This window comes from Choloepus didactylus, chromosome 1 (assembly GCF_015220235.1).
Source record: "Choloepus didactylus isolate mChoDid1 chromosome 1, mChoDid1.pri, whole genome shotgun sequence".
In the NCBI taxonomy this organism is placed as follows: Eukaryota; Metazoa; Chordata; class Mammalia; order Pilosa; family Megalonychidae; genus Choloepus; species Choloepus didactylus.
In genome coordinates, this window is record NC_051307.1 from 133,320,207 (window position 1) to 133,331,782 (window position 11,576).

The window sequence follows — 11,576 nt, forward strand, 5'->3', positions numbered from 1 at the left end:
TCTCAATATAAAGAAAGTACCATAAAACTCCTACAAGATAATGTAGGAAAACATCTTCAAGACCTTGTATTAGGAGGCCACTTCCTAGACTTTACACCCAAAGCACAAGCAACAAAAGAGAAAATAGATAAATGGGAACTCCTCAAGCTTAGAAGTTTCTGCACCTCAAAGGAATTTCTCAAAAAGGTAAAGAGGCAGCCAACTCAATGGGAAAAAATTTTTGGAAACCATGTATCTGACAAAAGACTGATATCTTGCATATACAAAGAAATCCTACAACTCAATGACAATAGTACAGACAGCCCAATTATAAAATGGGCAAAAGATATGAAAAGACAGTTCTCTGAAGAGGAAATACAAATGACCAAGAAACACATGAAAAAATGTTCAGCTTCACTAGCTATTAGAGAGATGCAAATTAAGACCACAATGAGATACCATCTAACACCGGTTAGAATGGCTGCCATTAAACAAACAGGAAACTACAAATGCTGGAGGGGATGTGGAGAAATTGGAACTCTTATTCATTGTTGGTGGGACTGTATAATGGTTCAGCCACTCTGGAAGTCAGTCTGGCAGTTCCTTAGAAAACTAGATATAGAGCTACCATTCGATCCAGCGATTGCACTCCTCGGTATATACCCGGAAGATCGGAAAGCAGTGACACGAACAGATATCTGCACGCCAATGTTCATAGCAGCATTATTCACAATTGCCAAGAGATGGAAACAACCCAAATGTCCTTCAACAGATGAGTGGATAAATAAAATGTGGTATATACACACGATGGAATACTACGCGGCAGTAAGAAGGAACGATCTGGTGAAACATATGACAACATGGATGAACCTTGAAGACATAATGCTGAGCGAAATAAGCCAGGCACAAAAAGAGAAATATTATATGCTACCACTAATGTGAACTTTGAAAAATGTAAAACAAATGGTTTATAATGTAGAATGTAGGGGAACTAGCAGTAGAGAGCAATTAAGGAAGGGGGAACAATAATCCAGGAAGAACAGATAAGCTATTTAACGTTCTGGGGATGCCCAGAAATGACTATGGTCTGTTAATTTCTGATGGTTGTAGTAGGAACAAGTTCACTGAAATGTTGCTATATTATGTAACTTTCTTGGGGTAAAGTAGGAACATGTTGGAAGTTAAGCAGTTATCTTAGGTTAGTTGTCTTTTTCTTACTCCCTTGCTATGGTCTCTTTGAAATGCTCTTTTATTGTATGTTTGTTTTCTTTTTAACTTTTTTTTCATACAGGTGATTTGAAAAAAGAAGGGAAAGTTAAAAAAAAAAAAAAAAGAAAAAAGACAAACAAGGGGAAAAAAAAAAAAAAAAAAAGATTTTGTGCCCCCTTGAGGAGCCTGTGGAGAATGCAGGGGTATACGCAAACCCCCCCACCATGGTTGCTAACATGACCACAGACATAGGGGACTGGTGGTTTGATGGGTTGAGCCCTCTACCATAAGTTTTACCCTTGGGAAGACGGTTGCTGCAAAGGAGAGGCTAGGCCTCCCTGTATTTGTGCCTAAGAGTCTCCTCCTGAATGCCTCTTTGTTGCTCAGATGTGGCCCTCTCTCTCTGGCTAAGCCAACTTGAAAGGTGAAATCACTGCCCTCCCCCCCTACGTGGGATCAGACACCCAGGGAAGTGAATCTCCCTGGCAACGTGGAATATGACTCCCAGGGAGGAATGTAGACCTGGCACCGTGGGACGGAGAACATCTTCTTGACCAAAAGGGGGATGTGAAAGGAAATGAAATAAGCTTCAGTGGCAGAGAGATTCCAAAAGGAGCCGAGAGGTCACTCTGGTGGGCACTCTTATGCACACTTTAGACAACCCTTTTTAGGTTCTAAAGAATTGGGGTAGCTGGTGGTGGATACCTGAAACTATCAAACTACAACCCAGAACCCATGAATCTCGAAGACAGCTGTATAAAAATGTAGCTTATGAGGGGTGACAATGGGATTGGGAAAGCCATAAGGACCAAACACCACTTTGTCTAGTTTATGGATGGATGTGTAGAAAAGTAGGGGAGGGAAACAGACAGACAAAGGTACCCAGTGTTCTTTTTTACTTCAATTGCTCTTTTTCACTCTAATTATTATTCTTGTTATTTTTGTGTGTGTGCTAATGAAGGTGTCAGGGATTGATTTAGGTGATGAATGTACAACTATGTAATGGTACTGTAAACAATCGAAAGTACAATTTGTTTTGTAAAAAAAAAAAAAAAAAAAAAAAGACTGTAACTGTGTAGTGAAATAAACCCCTGTTTTATAAAAGCCTATCCATCTCTGGTGTTTTGCATTCCGCAGCATTAGCAAACTAGGACAAATGCCATAGGATGCCACATGAGAATGATTGCACCTTGCTTCCCTTTGTCTTTTGTTTTGCTTTTTAAATAAAACTTTTTATTTGGAAATAATTTCAAACTCACAGGACAGTTGCAAAAATAATACAAAAACCATACAGGAGAACTTCAACGTATCCCCCTCCCCAGATACTTAGATCCACCAATTTTAATATTTTGCCACATTTAGCACTGCCATTCTATCTTCTGTCTACCTATCTATCTATTTTCTGAACATCTGAGAGTAGGTTATATACATCATGCTCCTCAAATACATAATACTTCAAGGTATATTTCCTAAGAACAAGGATATTCACTTATATGACTACCTTAAGTAAAGTTATCAAGTTCAAGAAATTTAACATGGATGTAAATCTCACCGTGTATTTCCAATTTTTTCATATGTCCCAATAATATCCTTTTGAGGCTTTTCTGCTTCTTTTGTTTTTAATTACTTGCAACTGTATGTCTCTCCTGTCATATTTGTGTGTGTGTATATATATACACACATATATATGCATCTACTGTATACTCTTTACCCTCTAAGTGTGTGCCAATATATTTGGTGGCAGAAACTATTCTAATTAGAAATTAAGCTAATCACTTGATTTGTGTGATGGAAAGATAAACATCATTTGTGTGTTGATGGAGAGATGAAAACCAACCTTCTGGTAACACAAGTTCTAGTTCTTGCTCTGGCTAACTGTGTGGCCTTGGGCAAGCCACTAAGCTTCTTCAGAGACCAAGATTTCTCTGCTGTGAAATGAAGAACTTACTTGGGAAAGGCAGTGTATTTTTATTATACCAATTACTCCCATCACTGGCAGGACTCCTTGGAGAGCCTCATTGAAAAGGATTTGGGGGCTAGATCTGTTCACTGGAAAGACTACCATCTACCATTATCAACATATCATTGTCTATCATGAGGTCATGTAAGGGAGTGGAGTTTAAGCTCCCCTAGGCCAAAGACTAGGTAATTACTTCCCCAACCCAATGCGATAGATGGAGAGCAGTATAAATAAAATGAAAACAACTATTCACAACACCTTAACTACTGATATGTACAGCGATACGAAAATGTGTATACGTATACTGGTAGTGTGTTTACCCAGTCATGCTTATCCTTCAGCTCCAATTCAAACTCTACATCTACTAGGCAAGTCGCATACGATAATAATAAATAGTTAATATTTATACAGCATTTACTATGTGCCAGGCTCTGATCTAAGCATCTTGCATATGTAATTAATTTAATCCTCACCCTGTGAGGTAGATACTATTATTATCCCTATTTTACAGATAGGGAAAGCTGAGACACAAATTGTTTAAATGTTTTGCTCAAGGTTACACAGCCAGTGAGAGAGTTGGAATTTGAATGAGATAGTCCACTTCAGAGGCAAAAATACACCATTGGATTTGGTGCAGGATCTACATTTTTTAAACAGTATAACTCTACAGTCAGTTTGTTCAAACACCACAATTACATGGAACTTTGAATAGAAAGTGAGATATGGTAGCTTAGTATAGGTAAGAGTGAAATAGTGACACATCCCAAAGTAGTTTGGTCAGAGAATAAAAATATATTTACAGGGCCCCCCTGAGGAGCTGGGGGAAAGTGCAAAAGTGTTGGACTTCCTCACCTGGACTGATGCTGATGTTGTCACAAACATTAGGACTGGTGGTTTGATGTGCTGAGCCCTCTATCATGGGACTTGCCCTTATGAAGCTTGTTACTGCAAAGGAGAGGCTAAACTTGCATATAATTATGCCTAAGAGTCTCCCCCTCAGTACCTCTTTGTTGCTCAGATGTGGTCCCCTCTCTCTCTCTAAAACTGAGCCACCTCAGCAGGTGAACTCACTGCCCTGCCCCCTACATGGGACCTGACTCCCAAGGGTGTAAATTTCCCTGGCAACACAGGATATGACTCCTGGGGATGAATCTGGACCTGGCATCATGGGATTGAGAATATCTTCTTGACCAAAAAGGCAATGAAAAACGAGATGAAATAGTTTCAGTGGCTGAGAAAAATGAAGTCGAGTGGTCACTCTGGTGGACATTCTTATGCCCTATATAAATAACACCTCTTAGGTTTTAATGTATTGGAATAGCTAGAAATAAATACCTGAAACTATCAAACTCCAACCCAGTAGTCCAGACTCCTGAAGACAATTGTGTAACAATGTAGATTACAAGGTGTGACCATGTGATTGTGAAAACTTTGTGGCTCACACCCCCTTTACCCAGTGTATGGACGGATGAGTAGAATAATGGGGACAAAAACTAAATGAAAAATAGGGTGGGATGGGGGGTTTGGGTGCTCTTTTTTACTTTTATTTTTTATTCTGATTCTTTCTGATGTAAGGAAAATGTTCAAAAATAGATTGGGGTGATGAATGCATAACTATATGATCGTACTGTGAACAGTTGATTGTATACCATGGATGATTGTATGGTATGTGAATATATTTCAATAAAACTGAATTTAATTTAAAAAAATACACCATTGGAAAAGTGACACCTTCTGAACACCCATGTCAACCATTCCTCATCCCATAAATATACATATTTTTTGCATTCTAATGCCTAATGATTCTATGAGATTACAAGAGATTAGTCAATGTGGCAAGCACTCTGATTGAAATTTAGACAGAACATTATATAGGATGATCATACATCTTGGAGTGCCCAGAACAGTCCAAATTTATGACTATCGCAGGGGATGGCATGAGGTGAGGAATATTCAGAGGAGGCTTCCTAAGGAAACTGAGACTTGAACTACCTCTTGAAGGAAAACAGCAGTTAGCTGCAATAACATAGGTTTGTTCTCTAATATAGACATTGCCCCTTGTCAATTGATTATATTACTTGGACACCAAAATACAGCCTTTTGTGAATGCAGTGGACCATCCCTCCCTAAAACTCAAAACCCGTAAGAATAAAGTTCAGTGTCTTTATCATTGTGCATCATTATCATACATATGAAAGGCCTAAAATGTCGCTTCCAGGTGATGTTCTTGGGTTATTAGGGAAAAAAGGAAAGATTTAATAAAACTCTTGATCAGAAAAGGGAAAAATATTTTAGAGTGAAGGAAATAGTTCCTCCCTACAGGTGAGAGATGCAGACTTTCCAATAAGTCAAAGGTAATGAGCTGATAACTCCATGAGGACATGAGGGAACTGATGCTCCATTTTGATGAGTTTCTGACAAATAAAGATTGGTTCCACTCACACAGTTAAAGACCTAGTCTATGGATGGTTAGGCCAATAGGAAAGCACACCGATCAAAGAGAGAATAAAGTAGGACCATATTGAAATTCCATTTTTATTTGTTTTTGTTTTATTGGCCCTGCCTTTCATTTAACAGTCACATTTTCCAAATTTATTATAATGAATAAAGTTTTAACTGACCATGATGGTGACTTTATTCCACAGATTTGCAAAGATGCCAGTCTTGTAAGCCACGTGTACCTATTAAATCCGAAAGCACTGAAAATTTCAGAAGAGAAATGCAAGGGAGGGCATGATCACTTCTTACCAGGATAAGTCTGCATTAATTACCATAACAGGACACTCAAACCAAGCTTAAAAGTCAATCTGCTCTATAGAGGATTGTATATCCTGAAAAGTTGAAGTTACTTGCTTCCAGAGTGAGGGGCAGGGCAAACAAAATGATTAAACCTAGCAGGAAGCTGGGAGTTTGACATTTCAAGACACAAGAAACCAACTTAGAGCCAAGGGAGCTATCAGAAGTGATGTCCATTTATCAGGCTGAGGTTAAAATGCAGATTAGGATCTGGGCAAAAAGGAAAACCAATCAAAAGCCAGGTGCTCTGGAAAAAAGAAATAAGGTCTCAAGCCTAAGTGAGAATCAAACCCCAGGAGCTGGAGGGTTTACTGCCTGGAAACTCCACGGCTCCTATGCCTCGGAAAGGAGTGGCTTGGGATTCCAAATACCAACTGTCCCTGGAAGGTAGAGGGCACCCTTGGTCAAACTGACCCAGCTTCTCAGGTTTGGTGCCAAACACCAGCCCCACTGCTGCTGGACCATGCTCCTCGCACCACTCCAGACTTTGAAAAGGTATCTTTGTGAGTCTAAAGGAGGGCAGCAGAACAAGTTTCCACTTGAAGTCATCTAAAGTCTGTGCCACAATCAGAGAGGCCCTAAAAGTTAAAGCAAGCCCAGTGAGCCCATTTGCACACTTCTCTACAAATGGAAAAATTTTGCATAAAATTGCATAAAAGGGTCATGACCGTTCCTCTGCTGATTTGTTTAGCAAACGTTTTTTTTTCCAAAGACCAAGGTGAACTTGATCACAGCCCTATTTGAATGATCACAAACTTCTTCCTCTTGCAGTTTTTCATGATCTGTGACATAATTTGTTGAATGTCAATTTTCCCTTTAGACACTAAGCTCCATGAGGGCAGTAGTGACTGTGTCTATTTTTGCTCACGATTGTATCCCCATCACCTCAGCATCAGTTACCTAGAAGGACTTCAATAAATGTTTGCTGAAGAGAGAATACCCACTCAAAAAGTCATGAGGATTAAATGAGAAAACATATGTGAAGTACCCATCCATCAGAGTGCCTGGCAACTAAATCAATATTTGTTGAATTAAGTGAGTAAGTGGAGAAGATTCTACTTCACTCACTCTTGCTGCTCTCTCCGGTTACCTTCTATTTCTTAGCTTTCTCTTATTACCATAATTTTTGAAGGAGTGCTGAATGCTTTCTTTTCCTCTCTAGTTACTTTCCAACTCCTGCCCTTTCCACTCCACTGAAACTATCCCCTCAAAGCAGTTGCAAAATCCAAACATGTGGCAAACTCCCTCCTCCTCGAAACTCCCTTTTCACTGTCGGTGACACCAAATGCTACAAATTCTTCTACAACTTTTCCAGCACTTTCTTCCTTTCTGTCACTGACTCTTGGCTTTCTCCTGCTCCCTCAATGTGAATCCCACCAGCACTCATGCCTTAACCTTTTCTGTTTCATTAAAATTGGACTCAGCTGTTCCAGACTTCCACTACCATTTCTTGATGATGACTCCAAAATTTCCACTCTTCTGTATTTTGCCTAAGCTGTAGTCCCATACTCCCAACACCCTAAAAAATTGTCACTCCTTTATCCTCCCTGAGTTCTTTATGCTCCCCATGTCATCGTCTATATGTACTTCTATATGTTGCCCATTTCCTACCAGACTACTTTAGGAGAAGATCCATGCCATGGGGTTTTTGTATTGCTAGCACTTAGCATAAAGCTGACCACAAACCAGGTGATAAATATGTGTTTGTTAAGTGAATGAATGAAGGAAGGAGTATGTGAAACTATTACAAAAAATTTATTCATATGAATCTCTTGTAATATCTGAAACTTAGTGCCAAACTGATGTCCTTTCTTCCCCCAAACTCCCTTGCCTACTGAATTTCCTGCTGATACCTGTATTCACCCTCCTAAGCTGAAAAATCTTAAAGCCCTCTTTCACTCCTCTCCATTTCCTTCACAGTCACCAAGTCTTTGACCGTTTCCTCTGAAATTCCACATTATATCAATTCTCTACCCCACTATCAATATGCACACCTACCAAGGCCTCATCCCATCTAGATTACTACAACAGCCTCCCAAATGCTCTCTGTTTTCTGCTGCAGGCTGGTAAGCTAATATACTCAACCTAGTAATCCAGTCTCCCCCCCTTCCCTAGCTATTTGTCCAACCTCAGGTCAACATCCACTACCCACTCCAGGCAGGCTGTTCCTGCCATTGGCCAGTTGAGTAGTAGTTTGTTCTTGCTCTACGTGGAATCCCTTCTCCACCATCTATGGAATTCTGCCTACATTTCAAAGCTGAGTTCAAAACATTTTTTTTTAATTTTTTATTTTAGTAACATATATACACCCTAAAATTTCACCTTTTAACCATATTCAGGTATATAATTCAGTAGTGTTAATTACATTCACTATGTTGTGCTACTATCACTGTCATCCATTATCAAACCATGTCTTACTCTTTGTTTTTTAAATTATTTTTATTTTAAAATTTCCAAACTTTACAAACAGACTATACCTACTATACAAATCCCTCACCCCTCCCTCCATCTCCTCATAACCTCAACTCTACTTTCCATCTCTATGTATTTGCTATTTCTAGATATTTCATATGAGTGAAATCATACAGTATCTGTCCTTATATGACTTGTTTATTTCACTAAGCACAATATTTTCAAGGTTCATCCATTGTGATAGTTAATTTCATGTGTCCATTTGGCTAGGTTATGGTCTCATTGTTCAGTCAAGCAAGCATAGGTCCGATTGTTACTGTGAGGATATTTTATGGATTTAAGTCATTAGTCAGTTGATGGCATCTATAGCTGATTAAATCTACAATCAACAAAGAAGATTGCCTTCTGCAATGAGAGAAGTTTAGAACTGATGATTCTAGCAGTTGTAAACAAGAATTTCTATCTCTATTTCAGCAAGCTGGCTTCTCCTGCAGAATTTACTGAAACCTTCATCAGAATTTCCAATTTCCAGCCCACTCTATGCATTTTGGACTTGCCAATTCCCATGGTCATATGAGCCAATTCCTGTAATAAATCTCATAATATTTACATGTGTGTGCATGTCTCCTATTGGTTCTGTTTCCCTAGAAAAACCCCAACTAATACAGATTTTGGTACCAAGGGTGGTTTTTGAGAAATAAAATCTTAAGTATGAGATTTATGAGTTGTTTCTGGAGTTTGGTTCTCCAATCTGCTAAGATTAAAAGCCACTAATAACTATATCCAATGATCAATGTGGTAGTTTGAAGCTGTTATGTACCCCAGAAAAGGCCATGTTCTTTTAATCCATTCCTGTGAGCACAGACCTATTAAGGTGTGACCTTTTGATTAGGTTATTTCATGAGGTCTGCTCCAAGGTGGGTCTTAATCCTCTTATTGGAGTCCTTTATAAAAGGATAAAACACATACAGAGGTAGAGAGATGAAATTAAGAGAAGCTCACAGAAAAGTTCCCAGAGAAGCTGAGGGGAAGCCACTGAAGCCACAAGCAAGAAGCAACAATACCTAGGAGAGAAGGACCAGCAGACATCTCCATGTGCCTTGCTATTTGACAGAGAAGCCCAAGCATGATGGCAATCAGTCTTCAGAGAAAGTACTGTCCTATTAATGCCTTAATTTGGACATATTCATGGCCTTATAATTGTAAACTTGTAAGCTGATAAATCCCTATTGTTGAAAGCCAGTCCATTTCTAATATATTGCATTCTGGAAGCTTTACCAAATGAAAACAATCAAGATGGCCCTGATAATTCATGGCATGAATTGGCAATAGAGATATGCAAAAAATCACCATTGGATACTACTGCTACTCAAATACTTATAAGAGGCAAGGTTCTGGGTGACAGTGTATTTGAAACCTCAACAAAGTTTTGTGTAGTTAAAAAAGTAAAATGATGTTGCTGGTTGTTTCTAAATATGCCAGATGCAGTGTTTAAACAAAGGGATGAGCTCAAAGCCTCAAATTCCCAGCCACATGTTGGACATGAAAGTTTCTATGTGTGCCCTGAAAAAAAAAAAAAAACTAATTTATTGTAGCTGCAGACTTGAGATTTCTGAGAACCAGACCCAGAGTCTCATTGTGCAAGTGACTGAATTACAAAGTAAATTGAGTTCTAACCTTTCAGAATATTTGTTGTTAAAGTGAGGGCACTGATTAGGAAGGAATGGGACCCTGAAAACTGGAATGAGGACATGTGGGCTGATAATGATGGTGGTAGGACATTGAAGCCCTAGATTCCGCTGAGTCTTCCTTGCCAGATAAACCTGTAGTAGTCTGCCTTGAGGAAACAGCCATTGCTTCCTCCACCTGAAGAGATTAACTGTTTCGTCAGATGAAACTATAAGGGAATGCCCTGAGGTGGTTGGCTTGTAAGGCACTGCTAATTCCTCTCATGACCCACCCCCACCTTCCCTCTTTCCTTCCAGATCCATAACTAGACTGAAGTCCCAACAAGCCCTGAAAGTTGAGGTACAATTGTGACCAATGAGGAAGCATGTTCATTCCAAAAGAACAGGGAAATATGTGTGGGAATGGATATTAAGCATGTAGGATAATGGTGGAAGAAATAAACTTATATCCGTCTGAATTCATTGATATGGATCCACTAACCAGAGATTCTGGACTCAGTGTTGTAGCTCAAGGGCTATAACAGTTTATTTGGGTAGTTTGCTGAAGCATGGGCAAAAAGATGGCCTGCATTGCCTGAAGTCAGAATGCCAGAACTGATATAAGGGATCTAAAGATCTAGAGAGAGTGAAATGTTAGAGTGGATTTATAGTGTAAGAACTGCTCACCCACCCCAAGAATGTCCAGAGGACCCATCTTTGCCAGGACTGTGAGGAATAAATTTGTGAGAGCAGCTCATTCATCCCTGAAGAGCTCTGTGGTTACTCTTCTCTATAGGTCAGTATCACTCAGGGAACTGCTACCACTGAACTTGGATCCTTAAATACAGTGAGGATGATTGGATATCAGGTTGGCAGGAGCCAAGTGATGGAAACTAATTGCCAAAGACAAGGTGGGTGTGGCCACCATAATGACAGCAGAAGCAAATCAGTAATCAGAATAGACTCCCAGAGACCTATGGCATTGCCTAGTTGATCATGCTGTACCTAGAAGTGAAATAGATGAGCAGTCTACTAAATTCTCACTTGAGCTATATAAACAGAAAAGTTCCAGGTGAAGTGAATAGAAGTCTAACTTGAATCACAAAAACAGGATCATAGCCCCTCCATCAATTCCCAGACTTGAGACAGTTTACAGACCCAGAACCCCTTGAATGGTGGTAAGCCTGTGTCCCCTGGGGGAAGGACCCTGCTACACTGTCAGAAATTTATACAGTTTATCTTCCTCTTAGCCTTCCCCAAAGGGACCTACAGCCTTTTATCTGAGTGACTATGTATGAAGGAAAGGGAAATGATCATAGAGTTTGGGGGTTATTAGACACTGGCTCAGAACTAACAGTAATTCCAGGAGACCAAAAAGATCACTGTGGTACACCATTCAGAGTAGGGGCTTATGGAGGTCTGGTGAATTTTAGCTCAAATCCATCTAACAACAAGTCCAGTGGGTCCCCAAACCCATTCACTGGTTATTTCCCCAGTTCTGAATGCATAATTGGAATAGACATACTCAGCACCTGGCAGAATCCCCACCTTGG